General features: G+C 45.6%; 1 long non-coding RNA gene across 1 annotated transcript; it reads right to left on the bottom strand.

Annotated features, from left to right (window-relative positions):
- Positions 1-2,213: 2,213 nt before the first annotated feature.
- On the bottom strand, positions 2,214-11,574 carry LOC132244534 (uncharacterized). Its single transcript, XR_009456097.1, has 3 exons — positions 11,421-11,574; positions 3,950-3,995; positions 2,214-2,430 (listed from the first exon to the last, which is right to left on the bottom strand). It is a non-coding gene; the product is annotated as an uncharacterized LOC132244534 (long non-coding RNA).
- Between the last annotated feature and the right edge of the window lie 1,361 nt (positions 11,575-12,935).

The raw sequence follows: 12,935 nt of genomic DNA, 5'->3' as shown, positions 1-12,935 counted from the left end.
AGGCTGAGCACATTGGCAGGTGCAGCTACTACACATGAGATTTTAACTAACAGGCTTTGTTTGAAGTTAAAAAGAGATCTCTCTTTTTCTCAACAAAAGAGCACACATAGATGTGCGTGTGATACAGAGTCCATCTAAAGATAATATTAAATATGTGCACATCTTGTTAATGTAAAAAATGATTTTCAAAAATTAACTTTGGTACTCATGACTAATGCTGACATTCCAAATTCATGCCAAGAAAACTTGTTTATTACTACACACCAGCATGTTCTATATTATATAAAGTATGCATGTGTATACATGTATTAAATTACACACACACAGAGAAACAGCCCAGAAGACCTGTGCCATAAATAATAATAAATCAGCTGAAAAAAATGTGACTCTTGCACACTAAACTCACTAATAAACAGGGCTAAGGTAGAGACAAAAACCATACCTGATTTTAATCATGATGTAATTGCTATTACAGAGAAAGTTAACATTTTAGCCAAACCACTGTGAATGAGACTAATTTGGCTAGAGCATTAACTTTCGCACTTTCCTTCTGTAATAAAAATATTAATTCAAGGCATGTAAACTAGGTATAAATAAAACATTAAAAGTAGAACTCAGGTCCAGTGGAAGAACACAGTACAAGGGCCTGAATCCTAATGTTTATTCATACCAAATGACCATCAATATAAATGCAGAGTTCTGGTGCACTAAGGACTGCTGGATTAGGCCCCAGCAAAAATAAATGTAAAGAATACAAATATAACATTGCAGTTTACAGGGAAAACAGGGATTTTACTCATTTAATTTGGAAAATAAATACTTGCAGTTAGTGCCTGCACTCTACTGCATAGGAAATTTCCCCTGTGGATGGTATTGAGCATTTTATTTGTACAGTTGTTTGCTTGTATATTTTATACCTGGTCCCATACTTGAGTTAAATCATATCTTACTGCATTGCATTTAGACAAGGGGCTTAAATTCTTTGAGCTGATCTCTGTACTCATTTATACTTATGAACTTCAGCAGTTTGGGACAGGCACAACCAAGTGCCAAGCTGGTCCCCAATTACTGTATTTACTTGAATCTAAGATGACCCTGAATTTAAGATGATCCCCCCCCCCTACTCCCACACCACCCCCAATAATTAGATTCTATACATGGAAACAATATAAATGTGTTATAATTTTCCATGTACGGAATCTAATTATTGGAGGGTTAGCTGTAATTCATCTCCCCCACTGCTGTGGAGGGGTAGGTGGGGAGGTCAGACAGAAGGAGCAGGCATCTCCCCCTTCCCCCTCTGCTCCCCCTCCAGCCTCTGCTCCCCCTTCCCCATCCCCTGCAGCTTCTTTTCCCCTCTGCCCCCAGCCTCTGCTCCCCTCCCTCCCCAGTATCTGTCCCCATCCCACCCCTACCTCTTCCCCACAGCCTCTGCTCTGTCAGGAGGCTCCACCCCTGTTCTATCCTGGGGCACAGAGCACAGCCCCAGCCTGGCCTCATAGCAGCTGTGCGAGTTGTATGCTGCTGCTACAGAGCTGGGCTGGGGCCATGCTTAGTACCCCAGGCTGCATCATGGATGGAACATGCCAGGGCAGAGCAAGGGTAAGAGGAGGAGGGAGAGCGACAGGCAGGAGAGCATTGTATAATGGGTGTTTTCAACATACATGTAGTAGACCAAATCCTGAGCTGCCTTTGTGCTGCTTCCTCAGCATAAAGCTAATTTACCCAGCTACAGGAGAAGATGCACCCACTGTAAGGCATCCTCACAGTGTCACAGAGATACTTTAGCTGCTCCTATACTTCCTTGCAGTTGGTGGAGGGGGTATGGCTAGAAAAAGGGAGGAAGGCTTTACCCATCCCACAGTATAATCTCTGAATGTCATAACAGCCTCTTGAGGCTCTTAGTAACTAGATCAAGTTTAACCAATGGATGCTAAGTAATGTCTATTCCAAAAGAGCCTTAGGAAAGGGAATTACAAGCAATACTTCTTTAATGCCTATCTCAGCCATGTTAAACATGCTGATGGGAGCTAGGAGTCCAGTTAAAGATGTCTGCACTAATTAGCAACAGTAGTTGACCACTGGTTTCATTCCTAGCAGATTTAAAGCCAAGTGAACAAGGCTGACAGCATCAGAATGCTGCAATAGCTTGTATGTGTGTCTTTTAACTCCATATTTAACAATCTTCTTTGTATCATGGAAGCATTTAATAGTAAACAAAAACTCAGTAATCTCAATAATTTCTCTGCTGACTTTCAATGAAGAGCGTATGGTTCAGTTTGTGTCTTGTGGCTCCATTTAGATAGCTGATTTAGTAGTTTTAGGAATATAGGACTCACCGTACTGGATCTGACCAGTGGCCATTTATTCCAGTATCCTTTTGCTGGCAGCAGCTGATACATGAGGCCTCAAAGGAAGGGGCAAGAAACCCTGCAGTAAGCAGTTATGGGATAATATGTTTAGTAATAAATCCCTCCCTACCCCCACCACCCCATGTTCCCATCCAAGTGGGGGGAACGCCAATATTTATATATTCTTATATATTCTTTCCAAGCTTTTAAAAATACATTTCTTTTCATTCTTATTAGAGCTGTGCAAAGCTTCAGTTGCTGATTCAATTCAGCGGAGATTTGGCCCAATTCAGTGGCCGAATCTCGAAATCCGAATCAAATCAGGAGACCCTTTAATCTCTCCGAATTGAATCGGAACCCTCCAAAGCAATTAGGAGAGATTCAGAAAGATTTCACAATTCGGCCATAGACAAAGCTTTAAATGTTTTTTCTACATACCTCAAAGTACCAGGCAGCTCATGAATGCTGAGATGCTAGGGCAGATGCAGCATCCAACAGGAGCATGGGGGGCTCCCCAGTGGACTCAGCAGCAGACCCAGAAGTGGACCAGAAGCATTTCCGGTCCACTTCTGGGTCCACCGGGGAGTGCACGGGCTGTGCCCCTCCTGGCTTGGTGACTGGTGCCTCCTGGATCGGGGGTGGCACCCGTGGTTGATCACCAAGCCAGAGGTGTGGGGGGGGGGGGGGCCCAGCACACTCAGTGGCAGACCCAGGAGTGGACCGGAAGTACTTCCAGTCCACTTCCATGTTCACCGCTGAGCACGTGGGGGCCCCCCTGCACTCCTGTGGCATGCTCCATCTGCCCCAGCATCACAGCATTCACAAGCCATGCCAGTACCTCAAGGTATATAGAAAAAAACATTTAAAGCTGTGTCTATGGCCAAATCAGCATTGAGTCTTCAGATTCAGATTCGGCCAAATCAAATCAGGGACAGTGATCTGAATCAACGAATCAAATCACTGCCCCCGATTCAGGCTGAATCTGAATCAAATATGGCCTGTTTCACACACCCCTAGTTACTAGTAAGTGTAACACATCTCAGATTTGAGGCATCTTTCTCTTGCTTTGGTTTGTAATTTTGAAATGAATGCCAAACATACTCTCTCTCCCTCTGTGTGTGTGAGAGAGTGTAGGCGTGCGAGAGAGAGAGAGAGAGAGGTTTTATGGGGGGGGAACCAAAAAACAACACTTTGCTTGTCTGGTTTCCTGCCCATGCATCAAAGCACATGATAATATGCAACTGACTTGTGAACACCTGATATACAATTAGGAAAGTCTCCTCTTCGTTAGGTGTTATGTTAGCTATTTAGATAATCTCACTTGCCACGTGAATATATGCAATATTTTATGCAGTACTAAGATCAAGTCCTTTCAAATATCATAGTTACTGCCGTGACATATGACTAGCAGTCACAGCATAGCATGTGATTTAACTATCAGCCAAACAGAAATATGTCAATTGATAAAATATTCAAGAGGACTCAAAATTTGTAGACATCTCTGGCTTGGAACATAAACATAATCACACACTCCCCCTGCTCCCACAAAACAATAAAAATGCTTTGTTACTGAAGCTTATGTTTGGATGGTCTCCTACCTTTTCTCTCATACAAGAAGAAGGATAAATACTCTTCAGCTTTCTCCTAAAAAGAAAAAAGGCATTAAAATTGGTTTTTTAAAATATTTTATGGCATCTTAAAATAGTCCTTTTTATCTTTTCTCTTTTTCCCCTATAGCATTTGTAGATTTTGAGCTGAGTTTAAAAAAACCCTTGGGTGCTACTTTTGGAGTCAAGAGCATGCATGTGGTGCACACATTTCCAACTAACTGATGACTTCCATGAATAGTAGTATGACATGTGGGTGGGATGTTGGCAAGCATCACATTTTAATGTAAAATTCTAATAAGGGCATGAAAATCTGAGTTTTGCAATAAAAGAAACACATCCAAATCCAACCAGATAAATTTAAAGGGATTTATTCACTGCCTTCAGTGTCCTGAGGCTGCACTACATATCTATATGGAATAATCGGTCTCAACTAAATCTACATGGTACTTCATTCATTAGTCTTTTTATGTGACATGGTCTAGTGTATTGTTGCATGCCAAATGTGGAATTGATTGTAAATTGCTAACTGAAGTGGAAACAGAAAGTTCTCTCATGCTTCACTGTAATACATTCAAAATTAGATCTTATAAACATCTTTATACCATCAGCAGAAACTTCTTTTGGTATAGGTGACAAACAATCACGCAGGATTCCACATAGGCCATCAAGCTTTTATGGCTGGCTAACCATTGTTCATGATGTTATTGCATTGGGATGCATTCAACAGGCTTGGTAAAGCTGGCATGCTGATGCTATAAAAACTCTTTGTGAAGTTAAAAAATCTTAGGTATCAAAAAAAGAGAAAGATTGCATCAATATAATGACCTGTGCAGAGCCTCAAAAACCACATGCACTATATTTCCTATGGATTAAATGCCATAACATCTTATGCAATTAAGAAAACATTTTTTTTCCTCATCAGATCTAAGACATAGCTGAAAAATAGTTTTTCACTTGGCCTCATCAAAGTCTTCTCTGATGTCAGAGGAGGAAGTTTCCATATGTCTCCATACTAAATCGAGAATTTCAAATGGAGGGAAAAATTACATATTCATTGAAGCAGCTATTTCTACAAATGTAACTCAAAGAAGGTGGGAGACTTGCACAGAAATCAGTTTCTCTCATGCTATCTTAAGCTGAAATTTAGCCAGTTCATTACTCTTAGTAAAAATAGTTTTGGCTCCTCCAAATGAGCCACTTCCATAAATTAATCACTATTAGGACTGTGTGAAGCTTCGGGTGGTGATTCAATTCAAAGGAGATTCGGCCTGATTCGGCGGCCGAATCTCCAAATCCAAATCAAACCAGGGGACCAACTAAAAGGTCCAAATCAATTAAAAGCTCTCCAAATCATTGGAAAAGATTCAGAGAGCTTTGATGATTTGGGCAGTCCTTGGTGGCTGCAGCAGGGAACTGCAGTCAGACTCTGAACTGGTAGGAGAGGAGATTGGGGGAGGGGACCTGCCCCCATCCACTGCCAGCCCCCATCCACTGCCTGCTCCCCAGCCCCGCCGACCCCTGCCCACTCCCCCTGCCCACCTGCCTCAGCTCCCGGTACTGTAAAAAAAAACCCCAGGGCTCACCAGGTGCTTCCAGGTGGGGAGGTGATCTCTGCTGCCCCCCACACCATGTGGGTGGCTTTGCATGAGCCACCCAATGCCCCCACGCTTCCAGCCCCTGCATGGGTGCCCCACCTGGGCCAGCTCCAGTCCTTTAAGAAAAGAAAAACCCGAGAAAAGCCCCGGGACTCACCACTCCTGCAGCAGCCTTGGGGGTTTGGGGGGCACGTGCAGAGCCCCCCACATGGTGTGGAGCAGCAGGAGGCAGCAGGCATTACCCCCTGCCGAATCTGAACCAAATACTAGCCACTTTGCACAGGCCTAATCACTGTGCTGGGGCATTCATTTAGCATGGAACTAGAGTAGTCAATTGGCTCAGTAACCAGCACACCTTTCTGTGGCATCTGAACTTTCTTTGGTGGTTTTTTCAGCCAAGTACAGAATAGGCCTAACCCTGCTTAGCTTATGCGAGCTGATAGATTCCAAGGCCAATATGGGATAGTTGCAGACTTGAAAGACACATTGCTTTAAATACCCTCTCATGTTTCAGCTGACCATGTGTTTTCTCTTAGAAGCCCAAGAGTTCAAATATCACTGTATAACAGAAGTCAGATTGAAGAGGTATTGTGCATAAAATAATTCTTTTCTTATCTGCATTTGTGCAAGACTTTTCACTTTTTTCCTGAAAGGACAATAATAATAGATTGTAGAACTATTAATTCAACTTTGCACACATGATGAAGCTACTTTGTATTGCATCCAATTAGAATGCAAAGCTTAGAAAGCTTGCAAAATTCACTTTTTATTTCCAAATGTAATCTGCAGCAGCACCCAATTTATAGAGAATGACACCATTAAACCCTGAAAATGTGTTCTGGAAACATGAAACAAAAGCAGAAGATATAGGATTTCAAACAAGAAAGTTCACTGAAAAGATGTCTCCTCGTTACACTTAGATTGCAGCAAATAAGCAGTTCATAAATACAATCTCAATGAAACCTATGGCCCTGGTAACCTTATGTGAAATGAGCCTTTGGATGGTCTTGAATGAACATTCACACGAACTCATGAATCAGCCCCACAGAGTCATGAGATTGGCTTAAAAATCATAATGTAACCCAGGAGGCAGAGCTACCCACCAGCTGCAGTCAATTATGAACCCCTGGGGTCTCTGCTTTGGAGCTCTCCTTCCTAGAGTGTGGAGATTCTCCCTACAGAAGGATACCTGGAGCCTCAAAACCTTTGATTAGACAACACTCAGTATTTAACAATATACAATTTATTTACATAGGGAGAAAAGGGGAGGTAGAAAAGACCATAACATCAATATATACACTAAAAAAGATACTAATAACTATTATATACTAGGGGTGCACAAAACAGGCTGTATTCAATTCAGATTCAGCCTGAATCAGGGACAGTGATTCAATTAGTTGATTCAGATCACTGTCCCTAATCCAATTCGGCCAAATCTGAATCTAAAGATTTGATGTTGATTCAGAGAATCAGCGATTCGGCCATAGACACAGCTTTAAATGTTTTCTCTACATACCTCGAGGTACCGGTGCAGCTTGTGAACGCTGAGATGCTGGGGTGGATGGGCATCCCACAAGAGTCGGGGGGGGGGGGGAGGGGAGCCTGCATGGTCAGTAGCGAACCTGGAAGTGGACCAGAAGTACATCTAGTCCACTTCCAGGTCTGCTGCCAAGTGCGTGGGAGGCCCCCCATATCCATCTGGCTCAGCAATCAGCCACAGGGGGACCCCGGGTGCCCCCCAGACCCAGGAGGCACCAGTCGCTGAGCTGGGAGGGTGCAGGGGAGGGGCCCTTGGGCACTCCCCCAGCAGACCTGGAAATGCTTCTGGTCCACTTCCAGGTCTGCTGCCAAGCACACTGGGGAGCCCCCTGTGCTCCTGTGGGACACTATCTGCCCCACCATCTCAGGATTCATGAGCCGCCTGGTGCCTTGAGGTATTTAAAAAAAACATTTAAAGCTGCGTCTATATCCAAATTGCCAAATCTTTCCAAATTGATTCGGAGGGTTCCAATTCAATTTGGAGAGATTAAAGGGTTTCCTGATTCGATTCAGATTCAAAGATTCAGCCACCGAATCTCCACTGAATTGAATCGGGGACTGAAGCTTCACACCGCCCTATTATATACTAATAACTATTGTACATATGCTACAGCAGTATAAAACCCCAAACCACCTCTTCTTCTGGAAATTTGGGAGCAGTCCCTGGGGGGAGGGGGAGGTCTGTGAGAACCCCTTACACTGAAGTCTCAGGTTAGTTCCTAGATGAGTTTTACCCTATGGTGCTTGTAGCGACATTGCACAACTCTCAGTGATGAATATCGCATTCGTCCTGGATGCAATTAACAGCCCAGTCTTTACATAGACTCTCTAACCCCCACAGGAGAGGCAGCAAAGTTCTGACTCACCCATATGGGTAAGCCCCTTTAGAGTCTTATACGCTAGAGTGTAGCATTCACAGACGCTCCTTGGATCAGTCTTGTACCAATCACCCCTCCTGTGGGGTGGGTACAGTCAATCTCCTGTGGCCTGAACCCAGCTCCTCCCCCTCAGCAGGGGCTCAGGCAAGCACCCAGTAGCTTACTACCTGACTCCTGCACCCCTGGGAGGGGTTTATGTTCCATTCCACGTCTAGGTGAAAACCTGCAGTGTTGTGATCCCCGCCTGAAATCTCTCTCAGAATTCAATGGGAACACTCTCCCCTGCGTGGGATGGGTGACTCTCCCCACCTCATGGGCAGGCTGCAAACACCCAGAGAAGGCTCCTCTGGAGCTACAATTCCCTCCCCTATAACAAACAAGGATATGCTGACAGGGCTGTCTAGACTTGACAGCCATCGTCTTGCTCTTTCTCCTGAAACCTGCTGGCCCTTGGAGCTGTGCCTCAGTCTCTGCAGCCCAGCTCTTGCTCCAGCCTTGTCCTGCTGACTTCAGGCTCTTCTGGGACTCATTTGACTGCCCCACTGTGTCATCTCACCCCAAGTCTTCAATACCCATTTACTTCCCACCCCCTGACTGCAGCACATGCCTTCTTTTATCCCTTTAGGGGGCCATGCACCCAGATAGCAGCTCATCCAATCAGGAGTTTGGAATGAATTCTCCAGTCACCTTGTGCCAGATCCATGGATCATAGCTAGTCCAATCAGAAGTTTGGGTTGAGTGGTCCAATCACACTGAACTTCCCTCGTTGCAAAAGGTTGACGCATAAGCCCAACCAGACAAAGACCAGGCTGTAAGAGAGCTTGATCTCTGTTACAATAAGATAAAAATTTAAGGGTATTTTTATTTGCTTCCTAGTAGAGGGAGAAATCATATTTTTATTTTTTAGCTTTCATCCATAGCTATCTATGTCAATGAAGTGCAACCATTTAGGAGCAGCAGGCTGGATGGGGCCACCAAGGTAGGGAAGATTGGGCCTGGGAAGGAAGGGTGGTGACTGTAGTTTTCAAACGGAGGGGAGGGAAAGACAGGGGATGGGAGAGGAAGAAAGCAGAGCAGGGAGCACTAGAAAGAGGATCACTGGCACATTGCGAGGCAGAGAAGGGGATGTACTAGGCTGAGCTACTTGCTGCTGATGCCCAGTCACTTCAGAGGCCAAATATGGCCCGTGAACTGCACCATTGATCTACATAGCTGGCTATCTGTGTGGTAATTAAACAGTGAAAAAGCTTCCTTGAGGAAGTTATGGAACTACTGTCACTTTGAATCTTTAAAACAAGATTACTTTTTTTTTCCTAAAAGATATGTTTTAAACTAACTTCTGGGAGAAAAGCTATGGTCTTTGGACACAAGTATCAGGCTGCATGGTTTGTGATCCCTTCCAGCCTTGGAATACGTGAAGTCCCCTATTTATCCTTGGACTTCCTGGGTCATAGTGAGAACAGGATTGTCTCCATTGTCACCAATACATTCATAACATTTGCATGTCTGCACAAAAGTAATGACTAATCGTATGTCATGCTTTTTCAGGACTTCAGACTGTCACCTTCAGAGGTCAGAAATGATTTCTCCTCACATGATTCATAACTGAGCATAGGTTAGGTGCCCGACTCATCTGAGTGCATATCTTACGTAATCAATTCCCTACTTCTGCCAAGCCCTTGGACATTGATAGCAGCTTAGTCAATCCTGTTACTTGCTTCTATCATACAGTTTAGTATCCTGAAGACTAAAATACTTTGCTTTAGGCTATCTGAAGTCTTTGGACTTAACGTATGGGGTATCTGAGTGAACTTTAATAGCCTTCGACGTACATGAAGTCAGAGTAGGTTATTAAATGATTGTGTCTGACTGTCACAGCGGAGTCCTCTAGGAGGGCCGTGGTCTCGTCAAGGTCCCTCGCTCCGTGTCAAGGCCGGCCCAAGGCACCCTCTTATTCTCACCCACCACATCTTTGATGTTTGTATACAGTTGGGAGGCTGCCTACGACTCCCTGGGCATGGCTACTCGGGACCTCTGTCCCCGTGTGTTCCTGGACTCCTGTGGTTTCCCGGTATGATGGGTGCTCCCCAGGCACCCTAGCCTTATGGGCTACGCATGGCTCCTACCGCCCCTAATACCACGCCCCAAGCCTCGCTGATGTAATAGACGTTGGTGTGTCTGCACACCCGCTTTCCGGGCCCTTCTTCTATAATCTAGCCCGCTCTTGGGCCTTCCCCATATGTGTCTACACTAGTGCCCCTTCCTGGGCTCTCTCTAACACAATGTCCCTCACTGGGACTCTTGTCCATTCTGGGACTTCCTGTCGAGCCACCGGTCTTTTGGGCACACTGCACTATTACCCTCTCTGGTATGGGCTCGCTCGCTGCGCTGCTATCCCCTTTTGCCAGGGACAACCACAGCACCTTGCCCTTGTCCTGGGTTTTTCTGCAGTGCTAGCCTTCACCGGGGTCTACTACGCCCCTCACGGGCTCCTCAGTAATCGCCCCTCCTTGGGGGCTGGGGTCTATGCACCCCGCAAGTGATGCCCTTGCTGGCGTCTGCTGCGCCCGTCCTGGGCTTCCTAATATGGCGCTCCCCCTCTTCGGGGCTCGCTGTGCCCACGCTAGGGCTTCTCAATAGTCCAATGTGGTGCTCCCCCTCTTTGGGGCTCGCCGTGCCCACGCTAGGGCTTCTCAATAGTCCAATGTGGCGCTCCCCCTCCTTGGGGCTCGCCATGCCCACCTTGGGCTTCTCAATAGTCCAATGTGGCGCTCCCCCTCCTTGGGGCTCGCCGTGCCCACCTTGGGCTTCTCAATAGTCCAATATGGCGCTCCCCCTCTTTGGGGCTTGCCGTGCCCATGCTAGGGCTTCTCAATAGTCCAATGTAGCGCTCCCCCTCCTTGGGGCTCGCCGTGCCCACCTTGGGCTTCTCAATAGTCCAATATGGTGCTCCCCCTCTTTGGGGCTTGCCGTGCCCACCTTGGGCTTCTCAATGCTGCCCCGCTCTGGGGCTAGGGTCTACGTACCCTGCACACAACCCAGGGTCTTTGTTCCCTGCCTGCAACCCACTGGTTGCGCTCCTCACTGTCAGTTGCACCTTCACTGACGTGCTAGCTACGCCTTCACCGGCACTGTGCCTTCACTGCCACCGGGTTCCCCATACCACTGGGGTTCCCCCTTAAAGTACTGCGCCCTCACTCAGGCACTGGGGCCCCCATACCACTGGGGTTTCCGTATGAGGACACTGCGCCCTCTTGGCACTAGGGCACCCCACACTCTCTGGGGTCCCTATGAGGCCTCCTCCAACCCCTACAGCCTCACCCAAACCTCCGGTGTAATAAACAACCACAACACATACTGCAAGCCTCCTGGCTACAACTAAAACCTATGGCACCTAGCCACTACAAAGTAAGCCGCCTGGCTATAACTTAACACCATTACTCCAACCTTCGGAGCTCTCATGAGCTGTACTGGCCATCGGGCTTCTACCCATCTCTTGGCCGAGGGAGCTCCTGCCTCTCCGGCTGCTGGCAGAGAACTGCCAGCCTGGCCTCAGCCCTGGGCTTTATAAGGGCCAGGCCCTGCCCCCTACAGGCAGCTGGCTCCCCTTAGTTGCTCCAGCAACCCGCAGCTGCGCTTGTTACCCTGGCAACCCTCAGCTGGGCTTGTTATAACGTGCCAGGGCTCTGTCTCTCTCTCCCTGGCAGTTTCTCCTCTCTAGGAGCAGAGCACTGAGGTGCCCTGCAACACTAACCTTAAAATCTATGAAACCAAAATCTGTTGTGGAATTGCATGCATATAGGCTATCAAAAAGTCATGAAAAGGGTAGCTTGTAATTTTTAATACCATTATAAAACTGTTTCACACTCATGAAAGGATTTATAAGAGGATATTTTCTCTATGGCAAAAATAAAGTTCTGTTAAGACACATAAGGCTGGATCCTTAGTTGATTTAAATCAACATAACTCACTTGACTGTGCTATCACTTGACTGATCCATTTTAAAACTGAGGAGTATATAACATGTATAGATGAATACAACTCTATTCAGTAGAAATATTTTGTGCATTCAAGACAGAAGCAGCAAAGAAAATATCACTATTTGCAGTAGTGAATTTTAACATGGGCTCTTATTTAATGTTGTCCATAACTCCCATCCTCCTAACCCTCTTACCCAAGTTGATAGTACCTTAAAAGTAGGTTAGCCACTCTGACTGGGAATGTAGGTTCTTGGGTGCCACTTTCAATCTGTCATAAAGCCCATTTTCCAGGAAAGACACAGGCTCACACCAAAGTGTTGAGCGTCTTCCAAAGCTTTCACAAAATCCTCTCTATGTTGCTGCAATCTCCAACAATCCACTGGGAAAAGAATCATTGAGTAGCTCAGATTATTGCATCAAAAAGAACCATGCGATACGGCTCCAGAAGTCCCAGCAGCTCACAGAGGTGAGTGTAACACCAGTGGGGACACAGTAACTTGGGTAGATCTTTGCAGTGTGACTGCTCTGACCTGGATGCTGATCATACATCAATTGTTTTTTGCAATGACATCATAGCTTCACAATACCATACTCCTTAGCAGTGACTAATACAGGTCTATAAGAGAAAGCTATTCCTAACTGCATTTTTATCACTACGGTAGAAAATCCCCTCCAGTGTAAGTTATAAAAGGGACTGCAAGATGGATTTTCCCTTATCAGAATAGGAAGTTCTTTCCAGCACATGCAAGATTAACTGGTATTCCAGAATAACTCATCCCAAACCACAAAAAAATGAGATTTAGACATCACCAGATTAGTGAGAGTGAAGCTTTTCTTCCTTATAGAAAATCTACAGGAATCATGTTTTATTTCTGATGTCTAGGTTTCTTAAAATGTAGTGTTATTCCAAGTTGCTGTAATTAAATAGACATTGAGGTTTTGGTAACATTTTAAGTGTCTTTTATCTAAGTGCTTTAGAGTT

Source organism: Alligator mississippiensis, chromosome 12, assembly GCF_030867095.1.
Source record: "Alligator mississippiensis isolate rAllMis1 chromosome 12, rAllMis1, whole genome shotgun sequence".
In the NCBI taxonomy this organism is placed as follows: domain Eukaryota; kingdom Metazoa; phylum Chordata; order Crocodylia; family Alligatoridae; genus Alligator; species Alligator mississippiensis.
The sequence above is the reverse complement of the archived record's forward strand: the minus strand, read 5'-3'. Positions and strand labels throughout refer to the sequence as shown.